Source organism: Aegilops tauschii, chromosome 7 (genome assembly GCF_002575655.3).
Source record: "Aegilops tauschii subsp. strangulata cultivar AL8/78 chromosome 7, Aet v6.0, whole genome shotgun sequence".
NCBI classification, from domain to species: Eukaryota; Viridiplantae; Streptophyta; class Magnoliopsida; order Poales; family Poaceae; genus Aegilops; species Aegilops tauschii.
The window spans coordinates 190,875,884-190,895,120 of record NC_053041.3 but is presented as its reverse complement, the minus strand read 5'-3'; positions in this window follow the sequence as shown (position 1 = coordinate 190,895,120).

Here is a 19,237-nt window from a genome sequence, read left to right as displayed (position 1 = left end):
CGCAGTTTCTCCGTTCCGACCCAGCCATGTACATGAGCCCTGGCCGTACGTATGCGCGAGTAGGCGTTCGAGACCCTGCCCGTATGTACCGTATTTTCTTTCTTGCACACTGGCCGCTGTACGTACGTGTACATGCTACGTGCGCGCCTCTACTGCGACACGTGCGTGCCTCTACATCGACCAGTATGTACGTACACGTTCGTGACCAGAATGACAACGCTACGTACGCTTCGACTAGGTGGGTCCCGACTGTCAGGCACTTCCTTGCCTGCGAAGATGTAGCTGGTGGGTCCCAGCAGTAAGGGGGAAACATTTTTTTCGCGAAATACGGTGGCCCGTCCGGTGGGTCCCCGCTGTCAGGTGGAGGAATAATTATTTTGCGCGTAATAAGGAGGCACTTCCTTGCTGCGGCCGTGGACCCAGCTTGCCTCTCCACGTACAGTCCACGTCTGATGGAAGCCGTTCCTTGACCATGTTGACCACGCCGCGCCGAGAGCACCAGGGCGGTGGACGACGGCGAGGCCTAGGAAGGGGACGACGCTGAGCCAGGGAAGACGCGGCAGTGGATGCCCACGTGTAGAGGAGTATGAGGGTTCACTGGTTCGATGCGGTGTGAGGCTACCATCGCCGCAGAATAACAGGGGGTGTGGGTGAGTAGAGGGATGGCCTGGCCAGCGGTGGGAGTAGTAGGGGGCGGTGAGGCCTCCGCGGCATCACAGCCGGCCACGGGAGGCAGGAGCATGCGACCCGACCGGCGCTGCTTTGGGCGGCTAGAGTAAGAAGACCAGAGGTTGAAGAAGCACTATGGCCGTTGGATAGACATTGTACGGTCACTGGAGCTAGAATGCATATTGACTAAGTTGACGAAGCCCTCCGTCCCCGTCAACTTAGTAGGCCCACAAGTCAGCCTGCCACTATACTGGGTCCCAGCTAGCAGGGGGAGTATTCATTTTTTTTGTGCGTAATAAGGAGGCACTTCCTTGCGTGTGAAGATATAGCTGGTGGGTCCAAGCTGTCAGCGGCGATAACGTTTTTTTTCATGAAATACAGAGGCCCTTTCGGTGGATCCTAGATGTCAGGTGGAGGAATCATTATTTTGTGCGTAATAAGGAGGCATTTCCTTGCGTGCAGCCGTGGACCCAGCTGTCAGCCTCTCCACGTACAGTCCATTTCAGATGCATGTCGGTCGTTGACCACGTTGACCAGCCCGCGCCGAGAGCACCAGGGCGGTGGACGACGGCGAGGCCTAGGAAGGGAAACGACACGGAGGCAGGGAAGACTCGGCAGTTGTTTCCCACGCGGAGGGGAGTACGACTGTACGAGGGTTTACTGGTTCGTCTGCCGTCGCCGGTGAATAACAGCAGGTGTGGGTGAGTAGAGGGATGGCTAGGCCAGCGATGGGAGTACGGTGGAGCGGTGAGGCCTGCGCAGCAGCACAGCAGGCCGCGGGGAGGAGGGAGCAGGCAGTCCCGCCAGCGCTTGTTTGAGCGGCTGGAGCAGGAAGAGCAGAGATTGAAGAAGCACGACGGCCGTTGGATGGACATCCAACAGTCACTGCTTGTGCGTCAACCTTTTTTTAGGAAAGCCTCAAATCTGCGGAAAACATCATACAGCCCATCTGCCATTATTTCTAATAATTTACAACCCATTTGCTAATTCTAAAGGTTTTTTTGGAGCCCATATTCTTTTTGTTAGCATTACAGCCCATATTGTGGCCACGGTTAAAAAATTATACGAAATTTTGCATATTTCGGTGCGGTTCGAACTGTTTTTAATCCCGAAATTTCAAGTCACATTCAAACTGATTTTAAAAATAAATGTATATCAATATAAAATCCAAGAAATTGTCCATGCATAAAAATCAATGCAATTTAAAATCTCGAAATGAAAAAAATAAATTTGAAACTAATTGCCGGTTTGATGTGTTTTAAAAATGTACAGCCCATTTCTCATTACTGATAGGCCATTTTCTCGGCCATCCGAATGAAGCTCTCCTCGTCTTGAAAGATTTGCAGCTCAACAGGCCTGACAAAGCGACTTACTTGGCAAATCACAACAAAACTGGGTTGTGGCCGTGGACCCAGCTGTCAGCCTCTCCACGTACAGTACTCTTCCGATGGAAGTCGGTCGTTGACCACATTGACCATGCCGCGCCGAGAGCACCAAGGCGGTGGACGACGGCGAGGCCTAGGAAGGGGATGACGCAGAGCCGGGGAAGACGCGGCAGTGGATGCCCACGCAGAGAGGACTACGAGGGTTCACTGGTTCGGCAGCGGTGTGAGGCTGCCGTCGCCGCAGAATAACAGGGGGTGTGGGTGAGTGGAGGGATGGCCTGGCCAGCGATGGGAGTAGTATGGGGGCGGTGAGGCCTCCGCGGCAGCACAGCCAGCGACGGGAGGCAGGAGCAGGCGGCAGACCGGCGCTGCTTTGGGCGGCTGGAGCAAGAAGACCAGAGGTTGAAGAAGCACTAAGTCCGTTGGATGGACATCGTACGGTCACTGGAGCTAGAATCGTTCATATTGACTAAGTTGACAAAGCCCTCCGTCCCCGTCAACTTAGTAGGCCCACAAGTCAGCCTCCCATACTGGTGGGTCCCAGCTGGCAGGGGGTATTCATTTTTTTGTGCGCAATAAGGACGCACTTCCTTGCGTGCGAAGATATAGTTGGTGGGTCCGACCTGTCAGTGGAGGGAACATTTTTTTCACAAAATACAGAGGCCCTTCCGGCGGGTCCCAGATGTCAGGTGGAGGAATCATTATTTTGCGCGTAATAAAGAGGCATTTCCTTGTGTGCGGCCGTGGACCCAGCTGTCAGCCTCTCCACATACAGTCCACTTCCGATGGATGTCGTTCGTTGACCACGTTGACCACGCCGCGCCGAGAGCACCAGGGCTGTGGACGACGGCGAGGCCTACGAAGGGAACGACACGGAGCCAGGGAAGACACGGCAGTGGCTGCCCATGCGGTGGAGAGTACGAGGGTTGACTGGTTCGGCTGCCGTCGCCGGAAAATAACAGGAGGTGTGGGTGAGTAGAGGGATAGACATGCCAAGGATGCGAGTATATGATGGGGCCGTGATGCCTCCCCGACAGCACAGCCAGCCACGGGAGGCGGGAGCAGGCGGTTCTGACGGCACTGGTTTGGGCGGCTGGGGCAGGAAGATCAAAGACTGAAGAAGCACGAGTGCCGTTAGATTGACATTTAACGGTCTGAAGCTGGTAGAGTCGATTGTTGACTAAGTTTCTTTTTTGATAAACCTTGTGTACGCAGGAACTTAGTAGGCCCAGAAGTCAGCCTCCAAATCTGTGGCAGACAACATAGAGCCCTTTTGCTATTTTTTTAATAATTTGCAGCCCATTTGCTAATTCTTATAAGTAATTTATTACAGCCCATTTTCTGCCCAGGACCACGGTCAAAAAGTTCAACCTTATTTTGCATATTTCGGTGGAGTCCGAACTTTTGTAATCCCGAAATGATAACATTTTTTAAGAACTTATTGATTTGCCAAAAAAATCGTTTTGTTTTTCTAAGCAAATAAGACGTGGGACAATTGAGTTGGTTTAAGGGAAACCAGTGGTAAAAAAATCGGCGTTGGGAGGGAAAAAACAACGAAAATAAGGATGTAAATATGAAAAGTGAATTTTATGTATTTTTAATATAATGATACGTGTATATGAACTAGTAAAACTCTAGGTAGAGATTAGAAAACGGATGTAGGACATGCATTTCAAGAGGAAAATAGAACTGGGCTGTGTATTTGATTCAGTAAAAAAAGTGCCTGCGGATGTTGTAAGACAAAATATAACAAACGCTGGCGGGCCAGAGGCCAGTAGATACCTGCTGGATCTTTGTGCCCCGTTGTCGTCATGGGTTGGGCCTGTTAAAAACAAAACCAAGCCTGGGCAGTCTACAGCCCAGTTGAAACTTACTCGACCTGAAAAAACAATATACGTGCTCAATAAACGAGAGAATTCTGCAAGTACAGACTGATAACTGGGATGCAGCAGGGATATTGTTTTTTCATCATGATAATAAGAGCATGCACTTGTTTTGAAAAATTTGGAGAACTGGGAATTCGAACGACAGGTGCTTATGCTACCCATCAAATAAAAATCAGGTGCCTGAAAATTTGTTTCGAAACAAATGATTCAGCTTTATATCCACGTCGACCATCGGCATGATGGTTGGAAGCAAATGCCAAGTTCATACCAAAAGATCGTTAACAACAATACCAACTTGCGGACGACAAGGTAGTACAAGTACCAATACCAAACTAACTTTTAATCTTCTTACTCCTGGCCCTAGTGTTCGTCTGGTAGAAAATCTTGCAGAGGACCAGCTCCCGCTCCGTCTCTTGCTCCAGGTCCCCGAGGTGGTAATGGTGCATCACCCAGTTGGTCCTCTGCTAGTCGAAGTTCTTGCTGGTGTGCAGCACCAGAACCTTTTTGCTGCCCGTCTGCCGGCCGTTGACCATCACCGGCAAGGTATTGCCGGTGTTGTCCCACATCGCGTGCATGCCGCACTTCGACTGTATCTTGCGACGCGTCCACATGCCCATTTTGAACGCCCTGGAATTGCGCCGGAAGAAATGCTTGCTTAGGCCACTCAGTGTGATACCTGCAGTATTGTCGAATACAGGTTTTAGTGTACGTAGTTGGCATTTTCATAACATCTTTGGCATGTTGCAGTCACTTGTTTCACTTTTTATTAATTGTCAAATTGCAATTTCTTCACCAGGTCTGCTTCTAAAAAGAAAATTAGAGCTATAAACAAAGGAATATGTTTGTGCAAGTAGACGGCCGATCGGTGTCTTACCTGGAAGTTTCTCAGGATGGGTGTAGCATATGCCGTGCTCGCTGTCGATGGTTGGTATGAACAAATCGATGAGAGGGTGAGATCTCGCGCTGTCAGCACTCACTTTGGCCTCAAGGTGCTCGATTAGCTCCTGATCCGTGGGATCGAACTTGACGCCAGCTGGTAGCACCGACCAATCCTTCTTCAACTTGCATGGGTTAATTCCAGTTATATGGTACTCAATGTATGATCAATCGACTGTTTTAAGTGAAGGATGAAAGATTTCGACAGATAAGTGGTACTCCAAATCTGAAGTCCAGAATACCCGAACACGCCGCCGGGATTCTTGTGTCACCTCACGCGCAGCGTGTTGTCACGTCAATTCAATGTGTGGACATGATGAATAATTTGACCGACATATACTAGTACTGCTACTGTACTACTTACTAGTCATATTTAGTGTCACATTTTAACCATAGGTTTAACTAACAAGTACGCACTTGAAGCCTAAGTGATATATCTATATATATATATATACACACACACACACACACACACACACACTGCACAACATCTCCATCATCATTATCAGTACATCCTGCGCAGGTGAGTTAGGATGCACTTGATCCCAGAAAGGTATCTATCCTTCAAACCAGAGGAGTGCTTCAAACTAACAACATTACATAATATCCAACAAAAGAGGGTCGTGGTACAACAGCAGAATACATGGCTCAGTCTACATATCAGTACGAATCAAGTTGTGCATATTTGCTGTTGGCATGAACCACATCGCCGCATGTCGGGTTTGCAAAAGCCATCCATCGCATGGAAGCTTGATGCCTTTCACACACTGAAGATTATCTGGCAACAAGCTGTGTCGACGAATCTCTGGATATGGTGATTCATGAAACCCATGGTATGATGTGTAAACACAGTCCCCCCTGGCGAATGGAAGTTGCATAGCGCGGTAATCATCGCTGGTGATATGATCGATGATTGGTTGGATGATCGAATAATTGAGCCCGAGTAACATGGAGTGGTTGCCGAGGCTGTAAACCCGCCTCCAGTTGAATACGCCTGGCCCAACGGAGCTGGGATCTTTCTCGAACACGAAGCAGCCATAGCCATCAATGTCACGAACGCCCCAGGCATTGTACTGCATGTGGTTTGATGAAATGATTTGGTCAATTTGGTACGTGCAAATGAGCATCAAATGACCACCGTCAGCTGAACGAGCGATAAACCACCACCCATCAGCTGGTATGATTCCACGTCCTGGAATCATGAAGGCCGGTGCATTTGCGTCTGCTGCAACAATTCAAATTGGAGACCAAAAGGAAAAAAAATAAACAATCATGTTCAGAGTATGTGTGGAATTAAGATTATTATAACAGTGACACATATCATAGATAGAGAATTGCAATGCCGTGGTCATAATCATACCCCAAGTTAAAAAATAAGCCAATGGCTTTCATATTGTAGCAATATATCATGGTTCAAACATCATGTAACAATGAGAGGAAAACGGATATGACAGGGCCTACTCATATTCTACCATAGCACTTACTACAATTATCATATCAACTCTAAGCAATAACATGCGTTGTTATAAAAATCCTGGAAATGAGAGTAACATATAGCAATCATGAGGTTATACTCATAATATCTATTCTAACAATCATTAGATACCAATTGTTCTCATATCAACTCTAACAATAACATGTGTGGTCATAAAAATCTAGGAAATGAGAGGAACATATAGCAATGATGTGGTTATAGACATACTATATATTTTAAATTTGTAACAATCAACAGGCAGTCGTATTCTTAAGGTAAAGATGAGATGAGATAGAACAATTACACGACGATAGATTCCACCAGTATAGGCAGCCAATCTGTGTGTCGACCGCATAAATGATGCCATCGTGCACCATAGCATCAGACAGAAGTGTTGGGTAAACAGGATCGACGATGAGCCATAACCATGTATGGCGACCGGATTCCAGATAGACTAATCCCATGTTGAACACGGCAATGAGCTTGTAATCCATGTAGTCTTCTGATGGTGTGGGCACTTCGCAGATTACAACCTTCAGCAAACAGAGGTCGAGCCAAAAGCTCAACGCGTCTCGTGCGTAGTAGGCAGGAGTGTCCGGCGGGCCGCGAGGCTCGATGGCGGCGGTATCCAAAGATGGAAGGGTGATCTCTCGCTGGGTGTAGATATCCACAAGACGCCACGGACTACCGGATTGGTGGATGAGGATGATCCAGTTGGCCTTCATGCCCGCCCAGTAGTGGCCGCGCATGAAGGACAGGTGGACGGGTAGTGGTAGCATGTCGAGGGGCACCACGGCAACCTCCGTAGGATCGTCAAGTCGGTGTCTAGGCCACCTGCGAGGATCGGGCATCAGCAAGCAGGGTGTCTTGAAAAGAGCCGACCGGTTGCAGACGAGTAGACGGTACAAAGACACCGAGCATGCGGCCAGACGGACAGTGCTGAGTAGGTCCATACGATTATAGATCTTTTCCAAGAGAACATCGGGGAGGGAATTCCAATCGCGGCTCTGGTGTCAGTCGGTTGTGCCATTGGGGTTTTCGGTGCCTGCGAGCCAGCGGGGAAGTGGATTGGGGCGGGCGAGCGAAGAAGCTTCTCCTCGTGTGGCCGAGCAGTGAGCGGGGGGATATGGTACGCGCGAGCTACCAAGGAAGATAGCGCGGGCGGGCGAGCAGAGAGCGGGGGGGGGGGGGGGAATGGTGTGCGGCCGACGATGGGGAAGCGAGGAAGAAGAAGAAGAGAGGAGGAAGAAGAGTGGAAGACGGGGAGGAAAGTGCATTAAATCTCAATTCTACTACTACTACTACTACTACTACTACTACTACTACTACTACCAGGATATACCGTCCTTCGGAGTGTAAATAGTTACACCAATGACATATGTGTCTACCACAAGAGGGCCCGTATGTCAGTTAATGGAGGACAGAAGCATGCTCTACTGGCAAACATGATGGCAGTACTGGGTAAGGCTGATTTAGTAACACCAACACGCTGGTTCAGCTTATTAATTATGTGTCCCATCTGCTGCAGCGTGTATTGTCACTTCACTGCGAAGACTAGTTGAATAGTTCTCTCTGACCGAGATGGGTAATAATGGATCGCGAAGACTTCCTTTCTACATTATCCCTATGCCTCTACGCTCACTTCACTCATTTTGCTCCGTACGTAGTCACTTGTTGAAATCTCTAGAAAGACAAATACTCTGTATTTGGGAACAGAGGGAGGATTTTACTCCGTATTTGGGAACAGAGGGAGGATTTTACTCCGTATTTTGGAACAGAGGGAGTATCACCATATGGAGGGAACAGAGGAAGCTTGAAATATGAACATGTCAATGGGAGGGAGTAAGCCCCATGCATGCATGCATGCATGCATGCATGCAACATGCAACACTCACACGTACACATGGACGCACGCAACACTCATGCACCCATGCGGCACACAACACACGACGCAATGCACACGCTCACGCTCAAGTGCTCAACCTACTCCCTACGTCCATGAAAGACTGTACATTTAGAGATTTACACATTGACCAGGGCATAATTAACGCCCAAAAGTAGCAGACTTATGTGTGCATGCGACCATTGAGAGAAGAAGATTAAATGAAGGTCGTTGCATGCTGTAATTAAGGATAGACATGTAGCCTATACCTGGAGCACAAGTTGGTGCATTAGTCAATCAATATCGATTTAGATTAAAGGCTAAATGCATTGGAAGTGTAGATGTACTACACTCTTTGTTTTTAGCCGATTTCTTTGCTCTGCCAACTGACAGGTGGGACCCAGAAACCAGGTGACAATTTAACTAGTCAACAAAGTGCCACGTCGACTATGTGGCCAGTCAGTAGGGTGCAATACGGTGCTCTACGATGAGCTAGTGATCGTATAATCACCGCAAAACTATATATAGTGACCGTAAAGAGCGTATTGTTACATACGTTGACCGCCAGTGTATTTTTCTCATTTCAAATTAAGCCATATTAACCGGAAAGGACGCAGTATGGGATAGTACTAGTACTGCTTTGATGTGTCCCGTCAACTCGCCGAACGAGGAGAAGCTTGCTTACTACGCCTCTCCCTCGCCCACGCATGCGGTGGTTCGCAGGACGAGGAGAGGGTTTTGACTACAGCACCCTCTCCCTCGCCCTCGCGGTGGATGTGCAGCAGTTCAATCGGTGTTAGATTGCTAGAAGCATAATGTGTACTGTAGTATCATCATTGTTGGACCTTCCGAAGAGGCGAAGAGCCAAGTGCAAGGTTCACACGAGTACGAACTGTTGAACCTCCCGAAGAGGCAAAGAGCCAAGCGCAAGGTTTTATAGGAGTTGTCGTCCTAGTAGGAGCGTGCTACAACTATAGCGAACGATGCTACTGTATGATGCCGCCATGTCACGTATATCCAAAGCTGTGCCACCTTTTTTTTTCTCAAAGAGCGTGTTGGAGCCCGTGCAACAACCACACAAGTTGCACATACACATAACACATTTACTAGTAATAAATTCTAAAGGACAAATGCCAGTATGCCACACAAGTTCATCTCCAATTCATGTGATAAATTTGTGCACGACTAGTCTACATATATTCACAGCGCTACCGTTCACAATTTACCGTAGTCCACTTACACGTTATAGATGGGCTACATGTCCTCCTCTAGGTTCCAGTCCCAGGTGTTCTTCATGGATGGCACGATCCATAGCGGTGGGCAACGGGAATCATTGTCACAGCTTTCTAGTCCGGTTCCACACGATGGAGACTCATCCAAGCTGAAGCGGCATAAATCAGGGATAGCATGTCCCAGCATGTCGTTCATCCGATGGTGCGCACTGAAGATACAACCATGCTTCATGAACGGCAGGCCTTCCGTCTCGTGCACGGAAGGTGGCATCCGCTTCACAATGGGGTTGCTGTCCCCAATGAAAAGCGAGTACTCTCCAAGAGTGTTCCTCGGCACCCACGTAGCATCACGGGGGTCGAACTCGGCGCCGTTCATCTGGTACACGCGGCATCTCAGATATGGACACATGGTGACGTACATAGTCAAGGTCCATGCATAATAATGTTGTGCTCAAATATGGCGGTCAGTAATACTGTGCAGCAAATAGTACTACTCCGCTATATTGCTTATTATATATAGCCACTCTTGGCTACATGGATGAGATAGTAAGACATGGAAAAACAAAAATGGTGGCAGCTAGTGGGTTCAAGTCTTCAAGGGCCTAGCTAGCTATACGCGTCCTCCAAGGTAAAAAGTACTCCTACTAGTACGTAAGTAGAGTACTAGTACAACAATGAAAGAGAAGGCGAGAGGGTTAAAAAAATGGAATACCTGGGTAGATGGTGACGGTCGGATCGTGGTAGATTGTGTGACCATGTTGCACATCAGTGGTACCATGGGTAACAACTGCTAAGATAGTTGATCCCAATATGCCAAAGTCAGCTACAAGGTTCCAGGTTAGACCGAATTGCGGATGCAAATGCATATCCAGGATCGGCGATCTTATTTTGATCGCGGGATGACTGGTCCCTGCAAAATAATGGAGTACCGTTAGGGATGCAAATGATGGTTTGTGCATTCCATTTGTAATCTCCCATACCGTAGGATGGCAACCAGATGAAATAGGTCCCTTGGCTTGTCACCGCGAAGATGCGTCCTAGATGGCGCACGGCGTCTTCGAACGTGTAGGGGTACAAATCTGCCGCTGCCAACATGCGCCAGCCTCTGCAGTTACTGCCTCTTGCATTGATGGCAATCCTTATGTCGAACACCGCGATGAGATATTAATCGTTGTAGCCGCATCGCTTTGTCGGTGGGTCCGCAATTGCTATCTTCTTCAATCTCATGTAGGCACCATCATACGTATTCAAGCCCAGCCAGTCCGGAAGGCCGATCCCAATGGTGGAGAAGGGGTCTACCAGAACGGCCGCACTGCTGTGGATGTTGTGCAAAATGATGGTGGTATCCGGCCGGAGGTATGCAAGCCAATCTTCGTTGGCACCAACCAAGACCTATATATAAGACAGTGGGCAGCGGAGAAATTACGGGATGGAAATGGAATAACTAAGTACTACATGATCAAACTCTATTACTGACCTGCTCATCAGACAAAATCCGACTACCTCTCAACGTCGTCAACTCTAGCGGAGTCAACGTGCAACCATGGCCAGGGAGCGGTGGACTGTTCGAAGGATTGTCCCATAGAAGAACCTTCTCCTCGAGGATGCATGGAAGACCAACAAGAATGGCCTTTTCCCAAGCCATTTTAAGCACCGCCTTGAAATAGTTGGTGTAGGAAGCACCGAGTCTTGCGGCGGTGAGGACGTCGGAGCGGCGTGCGATTTCTCCCAGAGGATCATCGTCCAAGGTCTCCCAGCCCCGACGACGAGGAGAACCGCCTGGTGAATCCATGGGAGCAGCGACGAACTGCCTTCTCTTCGGGGGGAGGGAACTGGCGAGGTGGAGATAAGAGCGTAGTAACCGCAGGGCCTCATCCGTTCCAACTGTAGATCCTTCCTTCCAACTGTAGCGAAGGGGTGAGGCTATTATTTACTACTAGTACTAGCATTATGGGACGTTATGGGATTGCATTATACTGTAAATAATAGCACTAATAAGAAATTTTTGGCACTAGCTAGTAGTTTTTGGCGTGGATTAAGAAATTTTGGGTATGTTTTTGCTATTTTTTGTACACGCCAACTAGTGTCAAAAAACGTCTTACATTATGTGACCGTGGAGTACGTACTCGTACTGTAGTAGTACTAGTACTACTTTCTCAACTAGTAGTGCGAGGGTACTAATAGTTCTATGTATTGTACTTCTAGTATAGTGCACCAGTTTTGAACTCTTGAATCTCAGGCCAAGGAGCTACAGTTGGAAGTGGAGGGTACTACTGTTCTCTAGAACCATCGCTGTACTATCAATGCAGGGAAAGTACACCTGCGTAGTGGCCTAGTGGGTACTCTCGGTACTCTATTCAGCCGCTCCTCTCACGTAGCTGGCCTACTTAGCCGCTCCTCTCACGCACACACTAGCAGCCTGTTTATCAGCGACGGTTACTGCGGGGGTAGAACATTTGAGTTATTTGATACAGCGAGACTAGGATTTTCGCTTCCATTTGTGGAGGTGTAATGGATCTCGTCGAACTTTGTTAGTAGTTCCTTCTTTATGAATGAGATGAAGCAAAGCTTTTGCCTCCGTTTCAAAAAAACACGTCAAGAGGAATTTCTTTTATAGTAGAGCCGATAATGGAGTGAAGTCCATGCGTGCAACGCCACAAGCTATAGAGTAGTAGTAGAGCACTTTACGTACAGAGCCATATTGCACAGTTCCCAGTGCCCCGCCAGGCTTTTCTGGCTCCTCGGGCTTAATTGGGAGGTGCTAGTTTAAATATGCTACTAGCTGATGAGGAAGCTGCAAGCGAGGTGCGGCTAGGGCGAGCACGCGAGCCATGAGATGCTGGGAAGGAAAACCTATTCACGTGGCTAGGCTATCCAGTGCACCCAGATTGTGGTGCCGCACGTCCATTTGACTTCAAAACTCAAACTACCCGTGTAAAATATTGGCTCGCAGCGAAGTTACTATTTAAAAAAAAGGCCGCCGTGCGTTCGGCCGGGATCGAACCCAAAAAAACGAGGTATACACTCCCGCGACCACTAGTAGTACTCGTTGGAGTACAACGCAACCTAGAATCACCTTTTGTCGCTAGTAGTACATTGTTCCTTACAAGAAACCCCTAATAATGCAAGAAACCACTAATAATGCCAAGAAACTACTACCACTTGCATACGTGGCAGACTTAAGATAAGACTACCTTATCAACCATTGTACATGCTCTTACCAACCAGCCCTACCAAGAAATGACTACTCTACAAAGTGCCGTTATAGGCACGTTTCAACCCATGGCCCTGTTTGGATACATTTGTTGTCAATCTAACCCTGCCATCCAAACACCACTTTGGTTAGAGTTAGTTCAGGGTTAGAATCTAACCTCTAACTTAGAGTATCCAAACAGGGCCCATGTCGCCCATTAAGTCAACGCCTTCTATTCGACCGGGCGTTATGACTTGTGGGACCTACATGTCAGTCTGCACAAAAATCCCCGAGTGACCTCCTACCTCCGGCCCGTCCACCTAGTCATCCTCGGCCATGGGACGCAGCTACAGCCGCCGGCAGAAGGCGAGGTCAAAACCGCCGCCGGCGCGGAGCCCATCTTGCGGCAGCCTGGATACCAGCTCCGTCCGGCGCTCGCGGCCGCTAACTAGCCAAAATAGCTCCGTCCAGCAGCTTGTCTGCAAGGTTTGCTAGCTAGATTGGCACGGCGGCGCGGCGGCTTGCTCACGCGTGCCGCGCTAAGGCCAACCATCTGGCTCGAGTGAAGGCCAGCGCGGCGGCTTGCTCGCTCGTGAGTCATGCTCGGGCCAGCCTGCCAACCCGTGCGGAGGCCAGCGCGGCGTCCAGCCCATCCAACGGAGCGGCGGCCAACTCGCTCATCACCGGCGCCACCGACGAACATGCATCAGTACTGTTTGAAGTAATGTTCAGGAAAAATAATGATTTGAGGGGGAATAACAGGATAGAAGGTCAGATGTGGGTCCCTCGTGTCAACGGTCAAACAAAATGTGTTGGTTTAAGCTGCCTCGTCAGCACGGACGTGTGGGCCAACCCTGTCATAAATGGGTTTAAACTAACCTAATCAGTAGGTAGTAGTTTTTGGCGTGGATTAAGAAATTTTGGGTATGTTTTTGCTATTTTTTGTACAATAGATTCTTCCTAGGGCTGGTTGAAAGTGGTAGTCTTTTGTTAAATACTCTACATATTGTAAGTAGGAGTGAAAGTTAAGCTTTGGAACCCAATAAGTAAGGCTAGTTACATAGTGCATATGTATGATTGAAAGTAAATATCAACCATGAGTGACTAATATCTTGATGGAGAACTCGAAACTATGGAATACTAGGGAAAAAATTTGCATGGTTTGAAATACTAGCAATGTTCATGTGCGTTGCAACGAATCATAATTAGAATAATACTTATTCGCAAACTTGATACAAAACACTCTAATTTTGATATACATATATCACTAAAGATATATTATGTTTCAATTAGAATATATTCCTTGGGCTGTTTGGGTGAGGTCGGGGAGGGATGTGGTTGGTTTTAAGATACTAATTATGGGTTTTTCTGCAAATTGGTAGACAAGTGTGATGTTTGTGAGAAAAGGCAACAACTTACCTCATAGTCGTTAGATGTATATCTAATGGTCACAAACGACGGATGGCAGACACACCATCATCACCCACTTAGTCTTTTGTAGGAGTACTAGCAAGATCCATGCATTGCACGGAACATCAAGATGCATTTTTTTTATAAAAACACTCATTGTGATTGACCCATGCGGGAGTAATCCCATGTGTAAAAACTAATGATATCTCGAGAAATAGGAGATAAGGTGAAGAGGAGTGGGGCGTGGTGGTGATTGGTGGTCGGACTGAGCGGAGGCATGGGGATTGACGACGCCGGCAGCGGCCACCGGGCCAGTTTGTTCCAGAGGCTTCCTTTCTTAATTGCTCAACAATGAGGTTGTTGGAGATAAGGATGAACGAGGGAAGGCCTTGTCTGCAAATGTGGAGAGGGGTGCGGGTATCTTTTAGTTTAATTTCCATCAGTCGGATATAGATCGGACGGTCTATGTTGCAAGATGGTACGCGTACCATCATCACCAACTCGGTTTTTTATAAGAGAAGAAATATAAGTATGGACATACAAACGTATTATCGATACTTGTTTCCGTAAACTAGCATCTACATTCTATTCAACGCCTCAGCATGTGAGGCCTTAGCACAATGACTTCTCGACTGTGTAAAACAAAGGTTTTCCCGTCGCCGATAAGGAGGGGGTGACGGCGGCGCGCTTTTTGGCTTGCTCTAGTCCTAGTAGTCATACTAGGTGGTCTAAGCACGTGTAGATTTATTCTTTTTCACGTCTCATGTTCGCCGTACTACCACGACTGTTGATGAATAGACGGTAAGTTATTCACGGGGAAACCCTTGTTGAGCGTGTTTGCGAGAGAGAGAGAGACAGTGTGCGTGTGTGATATGTCTAGATACTGAGGCAATGATAACAGATCTTTGTGTCTATGTGTGTGGAGGATAGAGAGAGACATGTACATGGGGCTTTGTGTTGTGTAACGTGGAGACACATATACATAATTAGAGAGTGAGTGTGCCAGATACACATGCGGATATGGGGAGAGATGAGGATCCAGATTAATGGGTGTTTGTGCGTGTCTGTGTGTGTTTGTGCGCGCGTTTGTGTGTGAGAGGGAGTGTGTGTATGTGGAGTAGAGAGACCACTAATGATGTAAACCCAGTATAAGGGAAGGGGGAATGGTGTGACATGTGTAGTAGCGGGATAGCATGGGTGCGGGCGGGGGGAGCAGACTATTTGGAAGAGACATCGATTGTGTGTGGGAGAGGGGTGTGAGAGCGAGAGAGAGAGAGAGAGAGAGAGCTAGCGACGGAGAGAGAGAGAGAGAGGAAGAGAGGGGGCGTTTGTGTCCATAAATGGCATATAGATACGGAGACAATGTTGATGTTGTTTGAAATTGGCCTATGTACGGAGACGCAAGGGAAGCGAGTCATCGTGTGTGTGATAGGGACTTCACGAGAGATCTAGAATAGATGGTGTAGAGAACAATGTGCGAGATCGAGAACGATGATACATTAGGGAGCTATGGAAAGAGTCACGGCATATATGTATACAGGGAGGAGCTGGGGCGTGTCCGCATGTGGGAGAGATAGAAAGAGGAGAGTGGTGCACAAGGAGACAAAGTGTGCTTGTTTTGCAGTGGGGGTGCTGTGTGAGGTGAGTGTGCGAGAACCACATAACTAGGGAGATAGACGTTTGGGGGCAACGTTTTGTGTGTATGGGAAAGATACACTCTACATAGTACATGTGCTTGGGAAAGAGAGATGCTGGGAGACCTAGCTAGAGAGTGGGGGAAGAGATGTGTGCATGCCCAAGAGACAAAGTGATAGAGACCTATATTGGGGTCCGGACTTTAGAAGAGAGAGGGGTGTTAATGTGCTCGTGTGTTGGTGTTTGGGGGAGAGAACGACTTCTCTGTGTGGGGGGGGGGGGGGATGGGCGACGAGGGGGGTGGCTTCAGATAAAGAGTGAGGTGTCTATATTTGAGGGACTTTAGCGTAATTGAGATATACATGGTCAATAGTGTGTGCACTCAAGGTTGATCAATTTGTTTCACAGTTTGGACTATGAGATAACAATACTTTTGAACATGCGTGATATACTTTGATGTACCAGAATTACAAACCTAAGATTGGAATTTTGGAATTCGACTCCATCATTAGCTTTTGTAATTCATTTAAACGGAGGTACATTTTTAAGCCAGGATTTCGTGATTTCAAATTCATATATCAAACCTAGAGATATACACATACGGGCATGGTCAAACTTTATAATCATCCACTTTATTCGTACACATACACATTTTTGCTTTTGTCATCATATTTAGGATAAACACATTTGGAATTTCATTTGAATTGGACCATATGTTGGTATTTGCTTGTAGTAGCTCAATGATCCATATTTGAATTGAATGGACAATCTAAGTTTCGAGTTGGAGACATTGCTTTCCAAAACTTGCACTTTTTTGCGTGCAAAACAAACAAATTCTCGGCCATGATATCATAGTCGGCCGTACAAGAGCAGAATATAATTTCAGGAGCCAAAAGCTTTCAAACTTCCCGCTCACATCGAAATATCTCGCGCCCGAAAGTTTAGCCCTGCGATATTCCTGTTTTACCCCTGCCACATGAACGGAAAAGGGCTGCTTTGGTAACTCCATTGTTTTCCCCTCTTTGCCCCCAACATTCTTCCCTAGAGCCCCTCCCCTTCCCCTCCCCGACCCCCCCAACCACGGCAAGCCGCCGAATCTAGTCCTCCGCCGCAGCGGTGGACCTCACACCCCGACGGATCTACCTTCCTCACCTTGGAACCCCCAACTGCCAACTCACCACTTCACCGGAGCCGCTTCAGCGACTGGCTTGTACACCGCTCCAGATCTCCTTGACCGCCATCATGGTCCACCGCACCGGATATGCTTAACCGACGCCCTCGTCCACCACAATGCAGGCCCTTCACTGACTCCCTCGTCCGTCCCTTCGCTGGCCCTTCATACAAGCCCTCGTCCGCCGCAATAGATCCATCTCACCGAAAGCACTGTACAACGCGCCCGCCGAAGCCTTCGTCCACTGCACCGGACCCACTCCACGGACGCCATATTCAACTCCACTGGCCCTGCTTTACCGATGCCGCAGCCTCATCAGGTTATTTCGATCTGTACTCCTTCGGTTTTTCTCTTTATCGTGCAACTGTTCACTTACCACAAATGAGCTTTCTTGTATGTCGACAGGCGCCGCAACCGTAGCACTGGAGCCGCTTCAGCGACGACGACAGCCGGCCCAAACTCAACCACAACACGAGCACCATCGACGATCCTTAGCTATCAAGTATGCCAACGATACCCATACGCTGCCGAGAATCAGGTACTATTATCCAACGGCCGACGCCTACGTTCACTTTCTTAGCATAAGCACCGCACCTTTGAATTTCTTCAGGGCATCATTCAGTTTTTCATGAGACGCGTTATTCTGCTTGCACCTGTAGGGCCATACTTCTGGCAGTGAACATGTTACATGTGCTAAATTACATACCAGTGCACATATAGTTAATATGCTTTAGTTTTGTCCTAAGTATTACTGTACTTCCTAGATATCACTGCCTACTATTTTACTTCTTGCATGCTATATTTATGATAATGGTGTTGTTCTGATGCCACCTGTTGGTTCCATTAGACTACTTCATGTTCTCTATCCTTAATTACACATCAGCAAACTAGCATGTGGTTCCGCTAGTTTTTGTTCGTTTTACCCTACATTTTCTGATGCTAGCTATTACATCACTGCTACGATCCTCTGTTCGTTACTTTTTTGTGTGTTCTTGATCTTCCCAAGTTGCATGACTAATTTGATGCTTCTATTAATTATGGAGCTGCCAACCCCATCAAGCAAAATATTTGTTCTTTTGGGGCTGGCACCTCGAACAAGCATAAAAATAGAGGGAAGCAGATATATTGTCATGTATGCACACACCCTTCTTTCATTAGTTTAGATGAACCATTGCTGATCAATTCGAACCAGTGCATGCGATTAAAATTAATTTTACCTAAATAGATGGTGCAGAATAAACTACAAAAAGTAGATTTGCAACCACGGGATGCTGACGATATCTTCAAAGAACATTGCAACAGCAGCGAGGCTTCACAGCAACATATGGTAAGCCAGTATGTTTTAGTACATGTGAAATGTAATGCGTGTGGGCTGCTTTCTTGGCTTGTGCCCTCAACCTGTAATCCTACAGAATAACAAATAGTTCAGTTGTCTGCTTTGCTGTATTGCTTGATTCGAATGCTTGTTTGTTACTTGTTACGCTATACCTGAGTTGGCCAATATGTCAGCAGTGCCTGCTGTACTATCGTAAAGAAATGCATGCCTAGTTCATTTGAGTCCTTCACTTTTCCTCCGAACTTCATCACAAGACTGTCTTCGTAGTTTATATGAGGCCACACTGTTAAGTGCTTTCTTAGATTATTTCAACTGCTTAGATGCCTTGGCAACTTGAATATAGCGGTGGTACACTCCCTTTCAACTAGGGATGTCAACTGGGTCCTGTTTAATCCCGATTAAAGTCCACTAGTGGTATGATAGTTCAAAAGAGTTTTTGTTTTTTTTTGAGGAAAATGAACCAGGGAGCTAGCAAAAACTAACTAGATGGGACTAGCGGATGTCGTTTATTTGCCACTTACATCCCTAGTTTCATCTTACCTTTTAATTTCTTTTCGGCTGATGCTGCTTCGAACCATTTAAATATAACTTGCCATCCTCGGCAATAATTCGTATGTCATTTACCGTGTAAGCTTACTGCCTGGATCATGCGATAACTATCTCTTACTTATGTCCAGCGGAAACCATTCAGGATGCCGTTCACACTAGGACACAATGTACAACCCCAGAATCTATTTGTGGAAGCAGTGCACCATCCATGTTACCAGATGGTAGCAGTTCAGAGGCAACACCGCTGGAGAGCAGTCTGAGCATAGATATTATAGTTCTTGAGGCTCTACTAGAGGCAGAAAGAGATGGTGTGGCTGCCATGAATGAGGTAATCTCGATCTTGAAGCTGGAAATTATGCAATTAGCTGGACGCATTATGCAAGTAACCCAAGAATTGGAGGAAGTAAGAATGTTGCATTTGAAGACGGAGGAGATCCTGCTGCTTCTGCTATCTGAAGCCCAGGGTAATCCCAGTTCTT